Source organism: Canis aureus, chromosome 18, assembly GCF_053574225.1.
Source record: "Canis aureus isolate CA01 chromosome 18, VMU_Caureus_v.1.0, whole genome shotgun sequence".
NCBI lineage: Eukaryota > Metazoa > Chordata > Mammalia > Carnivora > Canidae > Canis > Canis aureus.
The window spans coordinates 19,286,427-19,309,490 of record NC_135628.1 but is presented as its reverse complement, the minus strand read 5'-3'; the positions used below and the strand labels follow the sequence as shown (position 1 = coordinate 19,309,490).

Below are 23,064 nucleotides of genomic sequence, written 5' to 3'. Positions count from 1 at the left end.
AGCCTGTTAATATTTGTCAATGAGTAGACATGCTGGTAAAAGATAGGACAGTACTTATTAGGGCCCTATGTGCACCTCAGCTGTGAACTTCACTCCTTCCACTGAAAATGTTCTAATTGGTGGCTCATATATTAGCCTCATCCCAATTTTCTTAAGAAAGGGATTTGTAGCTCTAGCTGACTAAACTGTCCTTTGTGAGTTTTTGTATGCAAACAGAATAGAGGTAGGAACAGATGGAAATGTGCGTATATAATAACTAGCATTTTTCTTGAAGTGGATGAAAACAGTCATGCCCTAACCTTGGCCCAGAGTATACACAGATCTTATTCAACATTTGCCAGAAAGAAAAAAGAATAGATTTTAACCCTTATTTTTCATGTTGGTACACTACTTTTGAAGGATCGACTTCCTTCTTCTTACACAGACAGACAGACAGACACACACACACACACTCACACACACGTCCTGGCATGGCTGGACACCTTATGAGCAAGCCTGTTTTCTCAAGATTCAACTCTCAATTGTCAGCTTCTGGAGGTTTACAGTAGCAACTGCTTTGAACTCTCATACTTTATGAATTTTTTGTCTCAATGTATGTAATAAGGCAAGCATATCTAAGAAGCCAGAAGCTACAGATTAGTCCTTGGAACCAGCTTTCTTAGAAATTTCTAAAAACACTTGCTAATCCCCAAAGGAATCTTCCAGCTAATTTTAGGGCCTATTTGTCCAATGTCACTAAAAGGGCTGGAGTGTATGAGTTGAATTTCTAGGTGTTTTGTGTATTTGGTGCTTCTGTTCCATTCCAAAGTGACTGGAGTGGAATCTTTCATTCTCTATGCACTGGGACTATCCACCCTGTTCCCATAGTGACCTTCAGCCACTCCCTCCACACACACATATACAACATGCTCAAACGCACATCCTCTCTAACTTGAATGGAACTGTAATGACCTTATAAAGTTAAGTCCTTTCTGTGTTTGTTGATTTGTAATGGGATAAATATATATATATATATTTCCATAGGTGTTAGGACACCTGATGAAATGATACAAGTGAGGAGGCTGAAAAATACCTAACACATAGTAAGATTCAAGAGGTATCAGCTTTTACCATCATCATCCTCATCACTATGTTGAGCTAGAGGCAAATGCCTATAAGAAGGAAGTCTGTATAAATATAAATATTGCAATACACTGTGTTGGGATGAGTGTATTGATGGTAGATACCCCACGTGTGTGCACATATTCACACTCCTTGGGCTGATGGATGCCCAATCATCTTCATGAATGCCTTTCCCTCATGCTTTCCAGAATAGCATCAGAAAAAGTGTTTACAGTTTACCAGTGGGAATTCCAGATTATTATTTTGGAGGGCAAGGGACTAGACTGTCAAATTGATTTCCATTATGGCAGAAATCCAACTCTACCTAGAAATGTGAGCCTTTCTTCCTGGCCTACAACATTTCACCCTGCTGCAGACTAGGGAACAAAGGGTATTATATGCAAATGAACCTGGATGGAGGGATGCGAGTGTGTCCAGAGATTCAAAATTAGGATCTCATCTCAAATTCTATCGGCAGATATGTGATGGTTAAAAAGAAAAGAAAAAGAAAAGCCAGAAAGAATCTAGTGCTCCTATCTGCATTTAAATTGTTTATCTAAGATTAAGAGTGCCTACTGACCCTAAATATTAGATTTTTTTTTTCCAAAAATCTAGTTAGGGGACACCTGGGTAGCTCAGCGTTGAGCATCTGCCTTGGGCTCAGGGAGTGATCCTGGGATCTGGGATCGAGTCTTGCATTGGGCTCCCTGTGGGAAGCTTGCTTCTCCCTCTGCCTGTGTCTCTGCCTCTCTCTGTGTGTGTGTCTCTCATGAATAAATAAATAAATCTTAAAAAAAAAAAAAAACTAGTTAGTTTTGCGGTCCCACCAGTACCACATTGTACTAGTTTTTGTAGATTCCTCTTCCTGTTAATGATGATCATTGTGTGTAGCATGCCAAATTCAGGGAGTGTTTGTGCTTATTAGAACACAGACACATGAAGGGACATGGGAGAAACTCTCCCAAAAGTCCATAGCCAACTCTTTGTTTTTTTAGATGGAAGATCTCTGGTGCCACTTTCAAGATGGGAATATCCAGGTCAAGTTCTGTTTATATCCCAATTTGTGCCCCTTTTAAGTCATCTAAATAGGTTTTGTCTCAGCCTTTAAATGGGTAAGAAAGCATAAGCCTAAAGGAATTGAAGCCATAGAGAGGTGGGTGGCATTAAGAATAATTTTCTTGGGCAGCCCCGGTGTTGCAGTGGTTTAGTGCCGCCTGCAGCCCAGAGCGTGATCCTGGAGACCCTGGATCGAGTCCCATGTCGGGCTCCCTGCATGGAGCCTGCTTCTCCCTCTGCCTGTGTCTCTGCCTCTCTGTGTCTCTATGAATAAGTAAATAAAATCTTTAAAAAAAATAATAATTTTCTTACCTTGAAAGCTATGGATCTCTTGATATCAAAATTACTACCATGATAAAATCCTAATTACCTCTGAATCTTCATAAGGGAGAACAAATGGCCGAAAATGTAATCTCTCTGAATGCTAGCAGAAAATGATAGTTGTTCTGTTGATGATGATTTTACCTTCTTCCTGAGGGAGGAGGAGGTGGAGAAGGAGGGGAGAATATTTACTCTTGTAATGATTGTTTTAAGATTTTTATTTTTCTTAACGGTCAGAGGGAGAACTGAAGTGGCACCCAATCATTTGGTGATAGAGACCAAGAAATAAGTTGATGAGCAAATGACGCTGCTTCTGTTTTGAGAAAAATCTCTGCCAGGGAATTAGAAAAACTCAAAATGCCTTCTTCAAGGAGAAAGCTTCCCAACCTTGTTTTTCCATGAGGGATATTTCAGTCCAGAGATCCCAAGAAAACTGAGAGGAAGTGGAAAAGAGAAACATCAGTCACACCTTTCTATGGAGGCCCAATGCTGTCATCTCCTGAAGTATTTTGAAGTAACCCTGTGAGATGTTACATACTTTATCTTTCAAAGCCATCCCCACTTGCACAGACTTGGGTATAACTGTGTTAACAGTGCAAAAGGCTGTCCTCTGAGTGCCTTCAGACCAGGATTATTTCATGTGTTTTGAAGAGAGATAGTGCCAGTTACCACGATAGCATTAACCAAGGATAACAGAGAACAAAGCTTTTAAACTTAGAAGAAAGAAATCTTTCAGAGAGGGAAGAATGTTTTTTGACACAACCCAAAGGGCAGGTTGGAAGTATCAGGAAAAATCTGAAATGTGTTTTCTTTATGTTCCCCCATCTTTGTTTTGCAGGCTGAAATAAACTTTTACAAGTGAGATTTTTTTTCCACTTGGGCTTCTACATTATTTATTTTGCAATTAATTGTGATTGCAAATTTTCTAAAGTAACCCCTGGTTACAACAACAGTGGCAACAATAGCACAGTCTTCTGCATCTGAGTTTGTTTCTTTGGATGAAAACTGGATTAACACAACATGGTTGCTAACAGATTTGGAAATAACACAGGAGATATCATGAGTGATGTATCGGTAGGTTCTTGGTGATAAGAAGAAAAGTTCATTTGTTACCTGAATCAGAAGAAGGGGACATATTCAAAGGATATTTGGTTGTCCAGAATTAGCCAGAGGCTGGAGGGGATCAACATTATAAAGGAGGCAGAGATCAGAGGAGCTCCAGATGGCCTCTAACACTTGCAGCACGAACAGCCTGGCCAGAATGTCACTTTGGCTGCCACTGGGCGCTCCCCACCACCACTACTGGACACCATCACAAGTGTGACACAAATGATCCAATCTGCTCTTTCTTTTTTTTTTTTTTTAATTTTTATTTATTTATGATAGTCACAGAGAGAGAGAGAGGCAGAGACACAGGCAGAGGGAGAAGCAGGCTCCATGCACCAGGAGCCTGACGTGGGATTCGATCCCGGGTCTCCAGGATCGCGCCCTGGGCCAAAGGCAGGCGCCAAACCGCTGCGCCACCCAGGGATCCCCAATCTGCTCTTTCTTGACCTCACTTGCCCTAGACTCATAGGCCAAAGTGGATCATTCAGTTGACCAAGCCTGCATATCATGTGCTCCACCAAGTCCTTATTCAACAGGAATTCCACAAGAAAGAGTAAGGTAGATTCTTCTAGACAACGCCCTGAAATGGCATTTGTTGACCATAGGTGTATCATTAACATTACTTTGCTAATTCTTGGCACTGAACATGGGAGATAGAGGTTTAAAGAGAAAAGCTTCCTAGCCTATTATTAGAGGGCAGGACTTTCTAATAGTAACACATTGTTCATACTTGTAATTGAGAAAACTAATTTTATTCTGGAGAAATAAAGAACTAAGTTGGGCAGGATAATTCTTAGCTGATATAAATAAATCAAGGTGATTGACCATCATAACTACTGTCTTCCTGCTCTTTCATCTAGATCAGCATGGTCCAGTAGCACTTTCAGAATGATGGAAATGTGGCTGTTGAGCACTTGAAATATGACTACTGCAACTGAGAAACTAAATTTTGCTTAATTTTATCCAGGTTATATTTATAAACAAATAGTCATGGGGCACCTGGGTGGCTCAATCGGTTAAATGTCTGCCTTCAGCTCAGGTCATGATCTTGGAGTTCCAGATTGAGCCCCACATCAGGCTCTCTGCTCAGCAGGGAATCTGCTTCCCCCTCTCCCTCTACAACCCCCCCCCCCCACTAATGCTCACTCTCTCTCTCTTTCTCTCAAATACACAGTCTTTTTTAAAATTTTAAAAAATAAAACTAAACACAAATAGCCACATATAGCTGGCAGATACTATATCTTATGAAAATCACAGTTTCATAGTATAGAACCGGAAGGGATATTTGAGATTCCTCTAGCACATTGGAAGTTTGTTATTTTTAATGTAAAGTATGTTGAATACAAGATGGTTAGGTTTGGATGGGATGGAGGATATAGAGACTGTCATTCACAATGGTAAGAGCAAAGATAATCAGGATCACAAAGAATTTATGTTGAGAAGGGACCACAGATTAGCACCAGGATGTGTGGTTTAAATTTGTAGACCTTAGAAAAAGAGTGCCCAACTCCACTCACAAACAAGAACCCTAGTACGCGGGCAGTGAACCAGCCACATTGCTCTCAAAGCTAAACCTCATCAAGTATGAAAGGAATAATAAGATGATAGCTTTGAAAAAATGCTATCAAATATTTGGCTATCAAGAGTTACTAAAACATTACTATAAGTTTCCATAATATACTTACTTGAAATCCTTTTTATTTAAAAAAGAAAAACAGGAAGCCTGTATTTTTCTATAGCTTCTCTTCTTCTGCTCTAATTAAAGTTATGCCTTGAATACTTTTGATGTACCAATAAAGTATCTGTGCTTTGGGAGTCTAAACAGAACACTACTGGCAGTTCCAACCACCAGAGGAAAAGGGACTGGTGTTCAGTAGGTGTGCAGAGAGCCCACAGTGCTTTCCCTGGAAAGCATGGATTATAAGGGTGACTTCACATATGTGGCCAGAGGTGAACTATACACAAAGCAAGTGATTGAAATTCCTGTGATTCTTGGCTACCAGCAACATTTACCAGAGAAAGAAAGCCCCCGAAACGCCTTCCTTCAAACTAAGACAGGGGTTGGTAAACTACAGCCCTTGGGCCTAATTTAGCCTGCCACCTGTGTTTATATGGCTCATGAGCTAAAAATAGTTTTTACACTTTTAAGTGATTGGAAAAATTAAAAGAAGCATGACATTTAATAACATATAAAACTTACAGGAAATTCAAACTTTAGTGTCCACAAATAAAGTTTTATTGGAGTATAGGCATGCCGTCATCGACATATTATCTACTGCTACAACATAGAGGAGTTGCAATAGAGACCGTATGGCCATATCGATGGCCAAAATTGCACTTTACAGAAAAATTTTGCCAACCTCTGACACATGCCCCAATGTGTGGATCATCCTTTAAGCCAGCAAGAGAGTATTCAACCCACTTGGAATATATTTGACCCTGGATAAAGAAGGATGGTTTTGCCTTTTCATTTGAGACTTTTTTCCCATCATCCTCTCAATAAAGTATAATTTTTTGAGAAATGAACCATGTGTTATTTTCTCTTGTATCTTCTATACTGCCTTACAAATAGAAGGTATTAACAGTTCTTTGTTGAATGAGTGGGTAGCTAGATAAATAGAATGGTGGATAGGTAGAGTTTGGGAACAGATTACCTACCTTTGCCTTATTGCTGTATATGAATATCAGAATTATAATAGTCTTACGTAATGAGCTAATTAGCCAGCTAATTACTAGAAAATAGGAAAATACCAACAACAGTAAAGTGTAACAGAAGTTCTATTAATTGAAAACCATCCTTGTTTAAAACATGCTGATTAATGGCTATGTCACACAAAATCTGCAATGCCAGTATGTAACTTTATTTCTTTTTTTTTAAGATTTTATTTATTTACTCATGAGAGACAGAGAGAAAGAGAGGCAGAGATAGGCAGAAGGAGAAGCAGGTTCCCCACAAGGAGGCTGATGTGGGACTCGATTCCTGGATGCTGAAATCCCTCCTTGAGCCAAAAGCAGACGCTCAACCGCTGAGCCACCCAGGCGTCCCCAGTAGGTAACTTTCTTTGGCTCCCATTTAAACCTACTCCATCAGCTGAGTTGTGTACATACTAATTGCCCCCTCCCCAATATTTGTGGTTATATGGTGGTTGTACTAAAAGTGCATAATCCAGTGAAATACTAGAAAACTTCTATGAGCAAAATAGAGTGGAGAAAAGTAATATTTGTTAAATACCTTCTTTCAGCCACGTGCTGACTTGGGCACCTACAAACACCTACAAACCCAGATTCTCTGGAGCAAGATTTTCTGTTATACACACTCTTTGCAAATTCTGTCTTCCTGCAGCCACTGAGTGGGACCATAGCCTAGATGATCTGCTCGTTTTTTGCTGTCTTCATAAGGAGTATTGATTGCCTTGGTCAAATCAATTGTGTGGCCATTTCCATATACACATCATTTAGCTGCCTGAACTGATTGCTTCTGCCAAGCCACAATTACGTTGTTTCAATCATGTAGATCCAGGTTGTCTCAAATCCTCCAAGTGGAACGCTGAAACATCAAAACACCAGGCTCTGGAGAATTAGCATAGCATATTTTTTTTTCCATAAGAAATTAATGTTAAGGTTAGTAGGAAACAAATCATCAGAAGGTTGTTTTGTTCAATAATATCAAGTAAATCAGAAATTTCTAGAACATCTATTCCTTAATAACAAAGAAAAAGAATATCCAAATTAAGTGTGCATTCACCTAGACTAGAAAACACCTTTGGTAGCAGATGGCTCTTTAGATCTCAAATTCAATTATCTTTCTTGAAAAAGAGAAAACAAATGGTGATTTTAATCACCTTTGATTATTGGATGTTGGCATATTGGACTGAAGTTTTCTGTGTTTACTGGATTCACATAAAGATGGCAGGGGTCTGAGGTCTGGAAAACAAAGTACTGTGCTGAATGGGAACAAAACCCCTTTTGCAGGTTATTTTCAGTAGTGGCAGTAATCCAGAGCTGGCAGTGGTGGTAAAAGGGAGAATGGGAATATAAAGACAATTCATTGCTGGAGGACATGATTTTTCTTTTACTATTTTTTTTTAATTTTAATTAGTAGGAAAAGCAGGTTTGCACCTCCTGGCAAATTAACCTGTAAAACAAATATATGTTTTAACAAATATACTTTAGCATAAGCCAGGTACATTTTATTAAAAATCACAGTGGCGACTCGAGGCTGACTTAGAAGAATACTACTGTTGCTGTCTCTTTAGAATGTGGTGGAGGCTATGCTAAAAATTACACAAAGGACCCTAACTGCATTCTTGAGCAGGGGCAAATGGAGGAAAAGAGTGTTTCTCAGTGCATACATTCAAAAAGTAGCCTCACAAGATGCTTTATTAATGTCATGGCAGCATATGTGTAGCAACATAGAGTCCAAGCCCTACATGAACTTGCAACACAGGCTTAGGAAGACCTCTGGGCCTTTCTACTTCTGTTTCAACTTTTTCTGGTCCTGTTTCATCCACTAGCACTGAGGACCAACCTGGGCCAGACATAACATTTTGCTTAACTTTGTTTCCTGCCGTCAGAACTGTTGGAAGGTACTGTTGGCATTGTGAACTATGCCAGTTACATTTTGAGCCAGAATTCGTTATTCTCTTATCAGAAGTGCTACACCTCTCTCTTGGGCTTTCACCATTATCCATTATCTTATAAGCTTACTGTTCTGTGTCCTATGGCAGAGAAAGTACTAGATGGGAGTCCTCAGAGCTGCATTGCACTTCTAGCTCTGCTACTTTATAGAGGCCATTTCAGAAATGAAATATTTGGTGCCAGACCACCAGAATGAAGTGAATATTGAAATGTAGTAAGTCAAATGAATTTTCTGGCTTCCCAATGCATATCAAAGGTATGTTTACACTATATTGTAGTCTGTTAAGTGTGCAATTATGTTAGCATTATGTTTTTTAACAGTGATACATACTTTAATTAAAAAATACTTTATGATAAAAAAGGCTAACCATTGTCTGAGCTTTTAGCATGTTGTAATCTTTTTGCTGGTGGGGTTTCTCGCCTCCATGTTGATGGCTGCTGACTGTTAGGAGGTGGTTGCTGAAGGTTGGGTGGCTGTGGCAATTTCTTAAAATAAGACAACAATGGAGTTTGACATATCTATTGACTCTTCGTTTCACGAATGATTTCTCTGTAGCATGCGATGCTGTTTGACAGTATTTTACCCACAGCAGAACTTCTTTCAAAATTGGAATCAGTCCTCTTAAACCATCCTTCTGCTTTATCAGCTAAGTTTATGTCCTATTCTAAATCCTTTGTTGTCATTCCAACAATCTTCACAGCATCATCACCATGTCAAGTGGTGATGTCCCCTTGATTCCACATCAAGAAACCACTTCTTTGGTCATCCATAGGAAGCAACTTTTCATCTGTTCAAGTTTGATTATGAGATGGCAGCAGTTTAGTCCCATCTCTGGGCTCCACTTCTAGTTGTTGTCTTGCTATTTCCACCACATCTGCAGTTACTTCTTCCACTGAAGTCTTAAACTCCAAGTCATCCATGAGGGCTGGAATCAACTTCTTTCAAATTCCTGCTGATGTTGAAATTTGGACCCCTTCCCATGAATCATGAATGCTCTTAATGGCATCTAGAGTGGTGAATCCTTTCTCCATGTTTTCCATTTACTTTGTCCAGATCCATCAGAGAAATCACTCTCTTTGGTAGCTGTAGTCTTACAAAATGTATTTCTTAAATAATGAGACTTGAAAGTTGAAATTACTCCTTGATCCATGGGGTAGAGTATGGATGTTGTGTTAGCAGACATTAAAACAACATTAATCTCGTTGTCCATCTCCATCAGAGCTCTTGGGTGACCAGGTGCACTGTTCATGAGCAGTAATATTTTGAAAGGAACCTTTTTTTTCTGAGCAGTAATTCTCAACAGTGGTCTTAAAATATTCAATTAACGATATTATAAATAGACATGTCAGCCAGTCTTTGCTGTTCCATTTATAGAGTGCAGCGGATTAAGTTTAACATAATTGTTAAGGGCCCTGGGATGTTTGGAATGGGAACTGAGCATTGGCTTCAACTTAAAGTCACCAACTAGAGTAGCCCCTAACAAGAGAGTCAGACCTTTGAAGCCAGGCACTGACTTCTCCTCTCTATCTATTAAAGTCCCAGCTGACATTTTCTTCCAACATGAGGCTGTTTCATCTACTTTGAAAATCTGTTGTTTAGTGTAACCACCTTCACTAATGATCTCAGCCAGATCTTCTGGGTAACTTCCTGCAGGTTCTGTATCAGCACTTGCTGCTTCACCTTGCACTTCTATGTTATGGAGATGTCTTCTCTCCTTAAATCTCATGAACCAACTTCTACTAGTTTCAGACTTTTCTTATGCAGCTCCCTCACCTCTCTCAGCCTTCATAGAATTGAAGACAGTTAGGGCCTTGTTCTGGGTTGAGCTTTAACTTAAGGGAATATTATGGCTGATTTGATCTTCTATCCAGACCATTCAGACTTTGTCCAGGTCAAAAATAAGAGTGTTTCACCTTCTTATCATTTGTGTGTTCACTGGAGTAGCACTTTTAATTCCTTCAAGAACTTTTCCTTTCATTCACTGTTTGGCTAATTGTTTAGTGTAAGAGATCTAGTTTCTAGCCTGTCTTGGCTTTTGACATGCCTTCCTCACTAAGCTTAATCATTTCTAGCTTTTGATTTAAAGTGAGAGGTGTGAGATTCTTCCTTTCACTTGAACACTTAGAGGCCATTGTAGGGTTATTAATTGGTCTAATTTCAATATTGTTGTGTCTTAGTGAGTAGAAAGGTCCAAGGAGAGGGAGAGAGACATGGAATGGCCAATCAATGGAGTGTGATCAAAACACACTCATTATTAAACTCTTCTGTTTTACATGGGAGCAGTTCATAGCACCCCCAAAAAATTATATTAGTAACATCAAGGATCACTGATCACAGATCACCAAAACCAATATAATAATAATAAAAAAGTTTGAAATATTGCAAGAATTACCAAAATGTGACACAGAAACATGAAGCGAACAAATGCTGTTGGGAAGATGGTGCCCAAAGGTTTGCTTGATGCAGAGTTGCCACAAACCTTTAATTTGTAAAAAACTAAAAAAAAAATAAATAAAAAACAAAAACAATCACAAAACTGCATCTGTGGAGAGCAATAAAAAGAAGCGCGATAAAATGAGATATGCCTGTGTTTTTTTTTTAATTTATTTTTTTATTTATTTATGATAGTCACAGAGAGAGAGAGAGAGAGAGAGAGGCAGAGACATAGGCAGAGGGAGAAGCAGACTCCATGTACCGGGAGCCCGATGTGGGATTCGATCCTGGGTCTCCAGGATCGTGCCCTGGGCCAAAGGCAGGCGCCAAACCGCTGCGCCACCCAGGGATCCCAAGATGCCTGTGTTTATCTGAGCCTCAGCTCCTTGTTTATAAAATAGAATAAACCTACCTACTTACTTTTTGTGGTTACAGTGAAAGACATTGACGTTATTATTAGGCAAATTGGTAAAAATAACCAAAGTATGTATTTTGTCTGTGGAGTAATATCTTACTTCCAAAATAATTAATAAACAAGTTTAGCTTAAAGGTAAACATATTGCAAACATATAGTAAATTTTATGTTAATTTTTCATATCTAATATATTAATAACAACTTTCCTAATATCGCTTATAGTTATTACAATTAGGACAAATAGATAGCATTTCATAATTCACAGTTTTGCTCCTTGAAAGCTCCCATTTTCAAATTGCTTTAAAGCTATAATGGAAATGTTTTCACATTATGGTTTTAAAGAAATTTATTCTAATAACCTAAACTCTTAATGGTTCTAATTTTATAAATGTCGGAAACGTGACTACTTACGGAAAGCAGATAGGAAAGGGAGAGTGCCATTCTGTGGTCTACTTAAGACAGCAGTGTATTGAGACAGGTGGCATAGTGAAAAGAGGATAGCCTGAATTCTGTCTCCTATCCTTTTTGTGTGGTCTCCTTGCTTTCTTTGAGCCCGAAAGCCCCCATTTATAAAATGAGAGTAATAATATCTTGTAATAATGTTGTCAGGGTTGGAGAGAATGCATACAAGACGCTTTGTACACAGCTTAGATGCTCACTAAACTATTATTATATAACCATCCACCTACACACATCCACCTGGCAATGAACTCTCTTAGGCTTAGGTGTTCCTTGCTAACGGGTTGATCATAGTGGATTCCTGTGATTTCACCCAAATATGTAGTTCCACTGCAGCCTGTCATGTAAAAACAGGGAAAATCTGATTTAATGAAAGATGATGGATGTCCAGGTGCCTTTGCACACATGCCTGAGAAGTGAAAAAATTGTGGTGACAGATATTCCAAATTCAGTCTTGCTTCTTCTATCTATGAAAATCCTTTTCAATGAGACTTGGCATAGCATTGAGCCCCATACACCCAGACAGGAGTGAAACAAAAATTAGGAAGCCACTAAAATTAGAAAGAAACTAAGATCAGGAAAATCAGTAACCCAACGTGTTTCATTTGGCAGGGAGCAAGAGTAATTACCTTGGATAATTTCCATGCTAAACGTTAACATGGACTAGAAAATGTTTCTTGTAATCAAAAGATGTGAAGTTACTACTTTAACAGCAACCTCTATTCTAGAAGAGCCACCCATGAATAATTAAATTAGAGTTACCATTTGAAAAGTACAAGTGGGTGTTTTCACTAAACATCTATGAACATGTGCCGTTTTCCCCTTTGAGGCACTTTAGGTTGATGGGATCTTGAGGTGCGGGTGATTTTCCTCAGGAACAGAAGTAATTCTGTAACTTGTCAATGCGTTGACATGGCATGCCCTTTCAGATTTCCAGCATGAAGGCAAGTAGTGTTTTATTGAGGCTGACTGAATGTGGGTGAACACATTCATTGTACATTTATTTTATTTCTTTAGAAGTAGCTATTTCCATGATAGCCATTTCCTGATTTAAACATTGGGAAAATAAGAGTTTTCCATTCATCCATGAGAACACAGTAGACATCACCTTACATTATTTGCCACCTAGGTACGAAGATGTTTTTCCCTAACAACTATCTGTGAATGAATCTGTAAGCTAGTCAAAAGACTCTTTTCAGAATCTGGTAAAATAAGGCTCAAGTGCCAACTCCACCATCCAAAAGATTTGTAGAAGCCATGGTGGCAAACCACTTTCTGCAGGGAAAAGTCCCAATTTGTAGGGTTTACCAATTTCTGTGCTCCCACCCCCATCCATTTCAACCTCCCAACAGTTGAAGAATGGCTTACAGGATTCCTAAATATAACAATTGGCTCTCACAAAGCTGGTGCAACTGGCTTTAATACATCTCAGCCTTTAAAGTGAGTTTTTAAATCTCAGGCCCTGACCATTTGATTTCTTTCGGCTCCAAAGACATCTTAATGAGACTGGCAGGTGCCTGTCACTTGAGGCTGCATGTAGGAGCCTGTGGATTTTTTCCATTTCCTTGCCTTTACTGCATCATTTAAACCTTTTGTTTCCAGTAGCTGATACACATTACACCTGTGAAGTTTCCAACACAACAGACCTCTACTGAACACATTGATTTATATAAATAAAAGGTTCTCTTTCTACCCAAACAGTTAAAAATCTAAGATACACTATAGTCCATATTCCCTCAGCAATTAGCCAAGGCTTGCTGCTTATAGGAGTGGATGTGACTCACTCACTTTGGGTTCTCAGCTTGCTATGGAGTTTTGCTGACACCGCTCTAACATCCAGGCCTTCTAACTGCTGCCTGTCAGTGGCTGCTGGAGTGATTTGATTCCTTTATGTATGTAATACAGTAAAGCGCTTTGAGGCTTGCAAATGGCACTGTTTAAATCAATACATAATGATTTATTACATATTGTGGAGCACTTATAAATATATTATGAAGCCCTAGAGCACAACAGCATTGTAGGCTAGTGGGAGGCAGGGGTGGTGGCCCTCCATGTGGTGTTTTGTGCTACTGAGATGATGCTTGACCCTGGATAATTCATTTGTCTTTGCTGTACTTCATTTTTATATTTGGAGAATGGGGTCACCAGGGATGAGATTGCAAATGGTTTAGAGACATTGGAGTGCCAAATGGGCAATATTTCTACAAACTAAAGAATTACTGGGTCACCTGGGTGGCTCAGTCCATTGAGCGTCTGACCCTTGGTTTCCGCTCAGGTCATGATCTCAGGTGGGGCTCTGAATTAAGCGGGGAGTCTGCTTGGGATTCTCTCTCTCCCTCTGCCTTTCCCCTGCTTGTGCTCTCTAAATAAATAAATAAATAAATAAATAAATAAATAAATAAATAAATATTTCTTTTTTAAAAAAGAGAAATACTGTATTTAATATCTTCAATATAATCAAGCATGTTATCACAGTGGCTAAAAAGTGAGGTTCAAAATACATACACGTATGTAGCAAAAGTATAAAGACAGGCAAAGGAATGATAATCACCAAATTCAAGGCACTGTGACTTCTATGGCTGGGGAAGGGGAGTGACCAGGACCCAGAGGGGGCTATAGGGGACCACCAACTCACCCAACTCTATTTGTAATACTTTATTTCTTAATTTGAGAGGCGGGTATTTAGGTTTTTATCGTGTTACCCTTTAAATTTTTACCTGTCTATAAAGTAACACCAAAAAGTCTTTAAATAAAATGAATAAAATGAAATTTAACGTTTCTCTTAGTCATGATGCGTGTGAGTTTAGCTTTCCTAATGTGTCGCATTTACAAATTAATGAATAGGAGTTTTTGCTTGTATTCACTGAGACCTTAAGGAGCTCTCAGTGTCCTCAGTTAACTGAGTTGGGTGTGAAGACTGTAACAGCAATAACAGACATGGCTTAATTAATCTCCATCAAGGCTGACAGTTTATTAACACATTCTAAAACGTTTTTTAAATGTAGGAAGCTGAGCCTATGGGATAATATTTCTATTGATTAAAGGAGAAAAGAAATGGGGGTATGTTTAGTTACTTGTCTAAAATTCAGCCCAGATGTGCCCCTCTCTGGGTTGGTCATATAAAAATATCATGACAATTCTAATAATAACCATTAGGGCATTACTAACAAAAACTGGACCCTAATGGGACATAAGTTTATCTTTTTAAGGTAGTTCAACTGAATTAAAAAAAAATATGGAGATGAAGGTTGGAGAGACTCCTACTGAGATACTGTGCCTAAAACAGTGAAATGTACCAGCATTGACTTAGTACTCCTCAGTCCCAGAGTCAGTAAGGTGATAACCTAGTATAGGCTCTGGAGTGATACCACTGCAGGCAGCCTTCTTATGAATAGCCAAAAAAGAATCTCATTTATTTGCACCTAATAATTACTTTCTTTGTCATGAAAAAGGCAATATTCTGAGTGCAGATGATTTTCATAGCAGCATGGTATAAGAACAATCTAAATTGTGGGGTCTGAAACAGGCTAAGCAGGCATAGCCTTGGATTGTACTGCATATAACTTTAATGGTTGTCAGTTCAAGCTCCGGACTCACTCTGAAAGAAGGAGTCGTGGAGTGAAGAAACAGGACAGACCTTCCTGCTCACTCGTGCTTCCACTCATGCTGGAGGTTTAGAGAGAAAACTATCATTTTATTCTTGGGGCACATTGTATAATGTGTTCTTCCTTGATTATAAGAAACCAGTTTTCTCACCTTTGTATTCGCATCCAAGAAGATCTTAACTCCTCTTTCAGTATCTTCTTTTTTTGAAAAATATTGCAGGACAACCAAATCATTGGACAACACATGAGACTATTTACTGTGAAGGGAAGAAAAGTAGGAAAAGGAGCTTTTCAAGAGAATTTCAAATGATGCGATGCATGGAATATGTTTCTATGCAGATATGATCCCAAACACACATAATGCCTTCTGAAAACACACCTGTCCCATCTGTAAGGTACCAGCCTCATTACTCACACCTGCCATACACACAAAGGGTCTTAAGCATATAGTGGTGGTTTTGTGAAAAAGTTTTTCATGCCAGAAGGTAGAGAAGTAGGTAGCCAATTCAAAGTTCCAAGGGGATGTCTCTGGACAATTGGTTTCTAAATATAAACTGTCAGGTCAAAAGGAATTCAAAGACCAAGCCAGAGCCTGCTTTGACAACTCTGTCTATTGGCATTAATGCTGAGTTCAACCTCCTTTGTCTCTGCAATTTTACTTCTCACCAACCCCCTCCCTATCCCTTGGCCTACAATTAAAAAAAAAAAAAAAATTGTTCCAGAGCTCTATTCTAGTCATTGTGTCTCCTTTGTAAAGTAGTGGAACCAATCAGCTATCTTAAGCCAGCTGCTTAGATATATGCCGGCATGGCTCATTAGAGTGCAGTCATAAACTCATTCATAGAAATATTCTGAAGGATGTTTTTATTGCTTTATTGTGTGTATAAATCTCTTTGTTTGCACACAGAGAACACTGATTGAACAAAATGATGAACTGCTGGTTCCATTTCTTATCTGCTCACTGAGCAGGCACATTATAGTTTATCTTATGTTACTCTTGCGTAAACAGTATATTAGTGACCGTGAGCATCATTTACTCCACACCTTTGTCCTCCTTAATGCAGAGCATGCAATATAAATAAATGCACTGATGAGGGTGGAGCCTGGCTTGCACACCAGGGATAATTGTGGCTCCAGACAAAGGATAGGATGAGTTTTTAATTGCTTTTTGGAGCCATTTCTCCTGTGTGTGCCCCAGACTTTTGTTTCCTGAAAAATAAGGGTAAAATATCCAAAGTCAAGGAGTAAAATTCATTTCATGACTAACTCTGTGGTTGTGTGAATCCAGAAAGAAAGAGAATTATTGGTCAAAACCATAGATCCTAGCTACCTCTGCCCATAAACTGATTTGGATGTTTGTTTTGTTTTGAAGACTTCTTTATTAGGTTGACTTTTGTTTGCAGTTTCATACAGGTTAGGGATGCTTAACACTGGTGGAGGAGGCGAGAGTTTCTGTTCTGTGCATGCAGCAATTATCTTCATTGCAAGAGAAGGCAGTCCTTGCAGCTGCACTGGGAAGCTCAGGCATCCTTGAACAAAGCACGTCTGCACTCATGCACACAGAAACGTGAGAGACACTATCAAATAGACAGCTCGCTGAGGTCTGGCCAAGTAGCCCACCAGCAGTTCATGGAGTTCCCAGGAGGATGCAGCCTGGCTTTCTCAGACTCCGAACTGATTAAAGTAAGGGGTGATGGCAAGGCTATGTTGAGTCTCTACTTTGGGGAGGGGGATAAGAGAAGGGCTGACAGCTGCTACACAACTGGAAACAAACATGGGTAGAGATAACAGCCTCCTGTTGTAGGGGAAAAAATAAACCAACAACTCCATAGCACTAAGCTATGCTCTAGACTATTTGCAGTAAATGAATGCTTTCTCTATAGTCCCTCTATTGGCTAGCTCACTAAGCTTTAAGTCATTGCACTAAATATAATATATATGTCGTAATTTATAATAAGTCTTCATGTCGAGGGACCTCCAAAACAAGAATGAACATTTTATTTGGTTATCTGCCTCAGAACACTGACCTACTGACTCATTCCTTTCACAAACGTGCAAGAGAGTCAATGTTTTAAACAATCTCCTCAATAAGTGTACTGGGCGGACAGGATTTTTCCTGTTTATTAGACACGCATGAGGAAAGCCTTTGCAGGCAATTATTTAGTATCTGGAAAGTCCCCTTAGCAGCTGGAGTCGGTTCCTGTGGTGCTTCAGAAGATGGAAATGGTGTTCAGAGCTAAATGCCTGATAGGATGTTGGATATTTTAAGCCAAAGAGGGTAAACCGGGCTCCAAATGAGGCAACAAGGCACTTTTTCCACTAAGAGGAAGTTTAAGGTGTCAGCTGCAGAATGCTTTTCCTAAACCATTTCCGAAGCTGTTTTATTCTTCTTTCAGTATGCTGTGACACTGTCCTGTAGCCAGATATGACTTGCATGCAAAGAGCCTAGAGCCTTGGACCAACATTTTATTGTTGACCCTCATGGTATCCTTTGGCAGAAAGAGCTACTAACCAAGTTATAAATACACATCATTTTGAGACAGCAAATTCTGCATTTTTCTTAGTCTTTAGGCTGCCTCTTAATTTACACATATAAAAAATCTATTTCAATATGGATTAGATCAAATTGAACTAAATTTCATTATAATTTTGATGTCTCTAATAAATGAGTTTAAAATGAAAAAAATAAAATAAAAAAAAAGGATGCCTGGGTGGTTCAGTGGTTGACCATCTGCCTTCATCTTAGGTTGTGATCCTGGTCCAGGAATCAAGTCCCACATCAGGCTCCCTGCAGGGAGCCTGCTTCTCCCTCTGCCTGTGTCTTTGCCTCTCTGTGTCTCTCATGAATAAAGAAAATCTTTAAAAATCAATCAGTCAATGAATCAATAAAAATGTAAATGCAGTAGTTCAAGATGTCAAACCAAGTGTGTGTACCTGACTTCCTTGAAATAACCCATACATATGAATAAAATGAAACAAACACACACACACGAGTAAAACTATAACAGCACTGGGAAATGACAAATGGTACCATGATTGAATCCAAAATTTTGAGGATTTCCTGGAAGATATGATCAGAACAGAGGAGAAAAAGTAGGGAAAACTGCTTCGCAAGACACCAGGAGCAAATGGGTTTTTCCTCAGGTTCCTCAGCTATGCTCCAACCTTCAAGTCAGTAATTCCAAAGAAAAGGAATGGCATTAGGGCAAAAGAACTGCATTTACATGAATTGAGATTACTGAGGTTCTTCCTTCTCTGTCAATAGTGTTTCTCATTCTTATGATTATGTCAAAATATGCTATGTATAGAGTAACATGGCTATTATGACATATAGCTTATCTATAAAAATAGAGAAAATTTTTATAAGTTTTGAAAGGAAGGAAAAAAGGTTCTGGTTACCTTTAAGAATAAAAAAATAAAAGAATAGGATTCAGAATGGCCTCAAGCTTCTCATCAACAACACTAGTTACTAGAAAACAAAGTACAATTGTAAAAAAAAAAAACCATACAAAACAAAAAAATCAGGGAAATTTACTTTGAACCTAGAATTCTATACCCAGCCAAACTATCATTTATTCATTCAACAATTTTCTTGAGCGTCTACTATGTGTTAGACATCCTGTTATTCACAATAGATAAAACGGTGAGCAAAGACAGGCTTAGTCCTTGTCCTGTTGGAGCTGATAATCTAGTTGGGGAAGTAGAGGTAAATAATTGCTCAAACAAATGCGTAATTACAAACAGGTATAGTTCTACCATATAGTACTGCCCACACTGACTTGGAGATACAATATTATTTTATCAAAAACTGAGAAATCTTCCCATAAAATGCCTGGATAACTTTGTTTAAGCAAATATGTCCTAAACCTATTTAAATGTGGAATTATATCTCCTGCTCCTTTTCTCCTCCTTGTCCCTTCTCCTTCCCATTTATATTCTTACATTAATATTCTGTGGATATTGAACTCATGTTCCCCACACACATCCTGAGAAATGCTGGATTCCAGAGGAAAAAGTCATTTTTCTTGGCACTACCTACAAAGCCTTTTCATAATCTGACCTTAGCTTACTCTCCCCGCCCCCCTTCTCTCTTTCTCCACAAACCTTGCCCTTAGCCATTCTCTGTTACTTGCCAGGCCTTGAACATGCCAACCACTTTGGCAGCTCCTTGCCTTCTTCAGTGCTATTTTCTCTGTCTGAATTTTTTCAACACTCATTCATCAAGCACCAACTGAGATTTTGCTATAGGCTGAACCATATGTGGGGGAGAGAATACTGTTGGGGTGTGAAAGATGAAAATATGGCCCTTCCTTCAAGGGTCTGATATCTCTTGCCTTTGCTATGTCTCTCTCTGGCATCCAAACCCCAGTTCAAATGTTGCCTTGTCAGTAAAGCCTTCTAGAATTGCTTAATTCCTCCTCATCCTCCATTCCCAGTGGCCAGTCTCCTAACACATCCTACTGTGCTCCTGGAGCATTATATTAGACCATGATTGTTTGACTTATTTGTATTGTTTTTGCTGGAAGCTCAATGGTTTTTTTTTTTTTTTCTTTCTTAATTAATATACTGACTGGGATAAAGATCATCCAGTAACTATTCTCTTTTTCTTTTCCACTCAGCCCGCCAGCTTCCATGGAACCCAGTTTCCATGTCATTGCAATCACTTCTCCCTCTTTCTGCATGAAAGCAAAATTTTCTCAAGTCATTATCTTTTTTCTCTTGGCTGTTTGCATATCTGCCAGCATAAGTTACTTGCTAGGTTTAGAGAGACTTTAACTTCATAGATAAAACTCCTTGTCTTTATTGAAACAGAGACACAGAATTCATTAAAGCTTTGGCTTCTTCTGAATTTTCTTTTTCTCTGAAGTCAGCAAAGTTGATGGGTTTTTCAAATTCATCCTGATTCTTTCTAGCTTCAAGACAACACTCATTCACCTGTCCTTGTAGTGAGGGTCAGGTTTGGGTTACCACCATTCTCTTGCCTTTACACAGAGTTTGAAATTGAATCCATTATTGTTAAGGGGAAGGTAATGATGATTTAATATGAAAGTTGCAGACTAATTGTAAACATCATAAATGGCCACTGCTTCTCCTGTAACAATAGGTGCACACGCCAGCTGTGAAGGAAACTGACATGCTGTACTTGGGCAGAAACATCGTGTAATAGGGAAACACAGTTCTTTGTTTGGATCCATTTCCTATGAGTGCGTTTCATATTAGGTCTGTGCATGCCAGCCCCCAGGGACAGTATGCTGGCCCCTTAGAGAACAGCAGGAAAGTATGCCGCTCTTCCAGCTGCACATACCTCCTGATCATCGAGAGCACATACTCAGATCACTGCGAGGAAACAAAAAGGTACAAGCAGAAGAAAAGCGGGGTCCATCCTCTGATGATGGTCTTGTGACTTGAAATGGTGCATTACTGATGTGGGTCAGCCACCAACCTTGACTGGAAGGGGGGAGGAAAGAGACCTAAGGTGGTGTGGACAAGATATTCGGGGGCCTGGCCTTTTATGAGGCAGAGACTTCCTGAGGGCCTAACATGCTCTGATGGTGAGTGACTTCACCAGGTGGCTTTGCTGCAGCTCTGTTCTTTATGCCACCAAGAGGAGTTCCAAACACAATGTGCGCTCTCGTGCTTGCCTCAACAGGAAATGGCAGGGGTTAACCTTGGCCCCCCAAACCTGTTCTGCACAAGATTGTTGATTTTTGCTGCCCACAGTCAGTCTTTGGGGGCCAAACCATAAAACCGACTTGTCATCTCACTCTGGAGTTTGATTTCAGCACTTAACCTGCAAATGATGACCCTTGGCCTTCACACACACGTACACGGCACACACTCACATGCAAGCATGAGTGCACATGGCACCATGGCCCCGATGAACTGACTGGTAAAGATGCTGTGAGGTGTGCGAAGAAGCTGCTCCACAACAATCTGCCCTGGGCCAGCTCCATCTCTGTTTCTCTCAAGGAGGATGATGAGGGGACAAGAGAGCCTTTGGTTTCCGAGATAGCTGTCAGCCTATTTTTCCTAACTATCAGGCTTGCTATTTAATCCTCCTTGATGGATGCGGCGGGGTGGGGTGGGGGGACATGGAGGGGAAGGCATTGGTATACTTGAGAGATCAGTTTCCTCTATTACCAAAGTCCACTTCTTATGTGGGTCAGTGTTTGGGGGATATGATACTACCTGGAGGAACTCTCTCACCTTGTGGGTGAAGCCGAAAGGAGTCTCTAAGATAAGACGGGACCATAAATCTGTGGTTTAAAATTCCATTTTCGGGCGTGTGTGTGGTTCAGTGGTTGAGTCTGCCTTTGGTTCAGGTTGTGATCCCGGGGTCCTGGGATCGAGTCCCGCATCGGGCTCCTTGCAGGGAGCCTGCTTCTCCCTCTGCCTGTGTCTCTGCCTCTCTCCCTGTGTCTCTCATGAATAAATAAATAAAATCTTTCAAAAAAATAAAATAAAAAAATAAAATTCCATTTTTTATTTTCCAATTGAAACCCTCTCTAGTTTCTAGACTGAGGTATCAGGGACAGAAAGCCTGTGTTCTCATCAGGTGACTTGATTTCTCTCCCCACATAGTTTTGGTATTAATTTTTCTTCTTGGAATTTAATGATTCAAATTTTCTCTGTTGATTTGTGTTTATGTATGTGTTTGCATGTGCTTTCGTTTATTCTCTTCTCTTTTTTCATTTGCTCATAATGTGTTCTTCTACACCTTGTCTTATATTCTTTCACATACTTTAATGGTAGTGCTATTTCATTGAATGAGGGCTTGGTAATTACTGTTCCTTCCCAAGTGCAGGCTAAAGTCTTTTGGGGGAAGACTGTTCAAAGCGTTTCTCAAATTTAGCCTGCAGAAGAATGACCTGGAAGGCAATTACTCAGATTCCTGGTCCCCACCCTCAGAGATTTTGATTTGCGGGTCTGGAGTGGGGCCCAAGAATTTGCATTTCTAACAAGTTCTCAGGTGATGCTGATGCTACTGGTCCCAGGACCTCAATTAAGAGGTGTACTGCCCTAGAAACCCATCATACAGGACTTTTCTGCTTACTTAGCTTCTACTCTTTTTCCTCCCGAGAGCTCTCAGACTAGTCATGAAAAACAAGCTGAACCAGTCATCTTGTTGATAGAGGTGGAATTAACATTCTTGTCTCTGAGCTATGTATCAAATCAAGGAGTATCGAGCGAATTCAACCCTTCAAGTATGATTTGATATTTCAGATCCCAATTTTTTTCCAGTTTTCATTCCTACAAGGAAAGTCCTACAAGGACTTTTAGAAGAAGTTTTTGTGTATGGAAAGATGAAAAATATTACCAGTTGGTTTTTTCCTTCCTCTCTCCTGTCTTCTCTTCTTCATTCTCTTTTCCTTCCTTTTTTCTTTCTTTCATCCTCTCTCCCTTCCTTTCTTTCCTCCCTCCCTTCCCTCTTTCTTTTACTTTCTTCTTCTTCCCTTCCACTCACCCACCCTTCCTTCCTTCCAGCCTTCCTTCCTTCCTTCCTTCCTTCCTTCCTTCCTTCCTTCCTTCCTTCCTTCCTCTGAAGGTAAGGGTTTAAGTAAGTGAATTTTCCTCTTTCATTCTTCATTCATCACTGCTGTGCCCATCATTTTTCCATCATCCTCATTCCTGTGTTCTTAAGTAAAGAGTGGCAATTGAATTGGAAGACTTGATGCCTGTGTATTTAATGTTTTCTCCAATGTGATAATTGGTGATTTTTGTGAGTCTGGCCACAGAAAGCTATTTCAGCAGGCAGTTTTTATATTCCAGAGTTTCACCAAAAGGCACAAAGATTAGGAACAGAACTCATATAGCCTGCGTTAATGTTCTTCCATGACAAAATGGACCACTCTTTCAGGTGGATGAGTTAGGGGTGGGAACGATTAATACCATGGAGAGCAAAAAGGAAAGGAAAAGTGAATGTTAGA

At 39.6% G+C, this 23,064-nt stretch overlaps 1 protein-coding gene across 6 annotated transcripts in view; it reads left to right on the top strand.

Moving 5' to 3' along the window:
* Positions 1-23,064, top strand: part of CREB5 (cAMP responsive element binding protein 5) — a 494,841-nt gene that overhangs the window by 320,247 nt on the left and 151,530 nt on the right. The gene's annotated exons all lie outside the window — the stretch shown is intronic.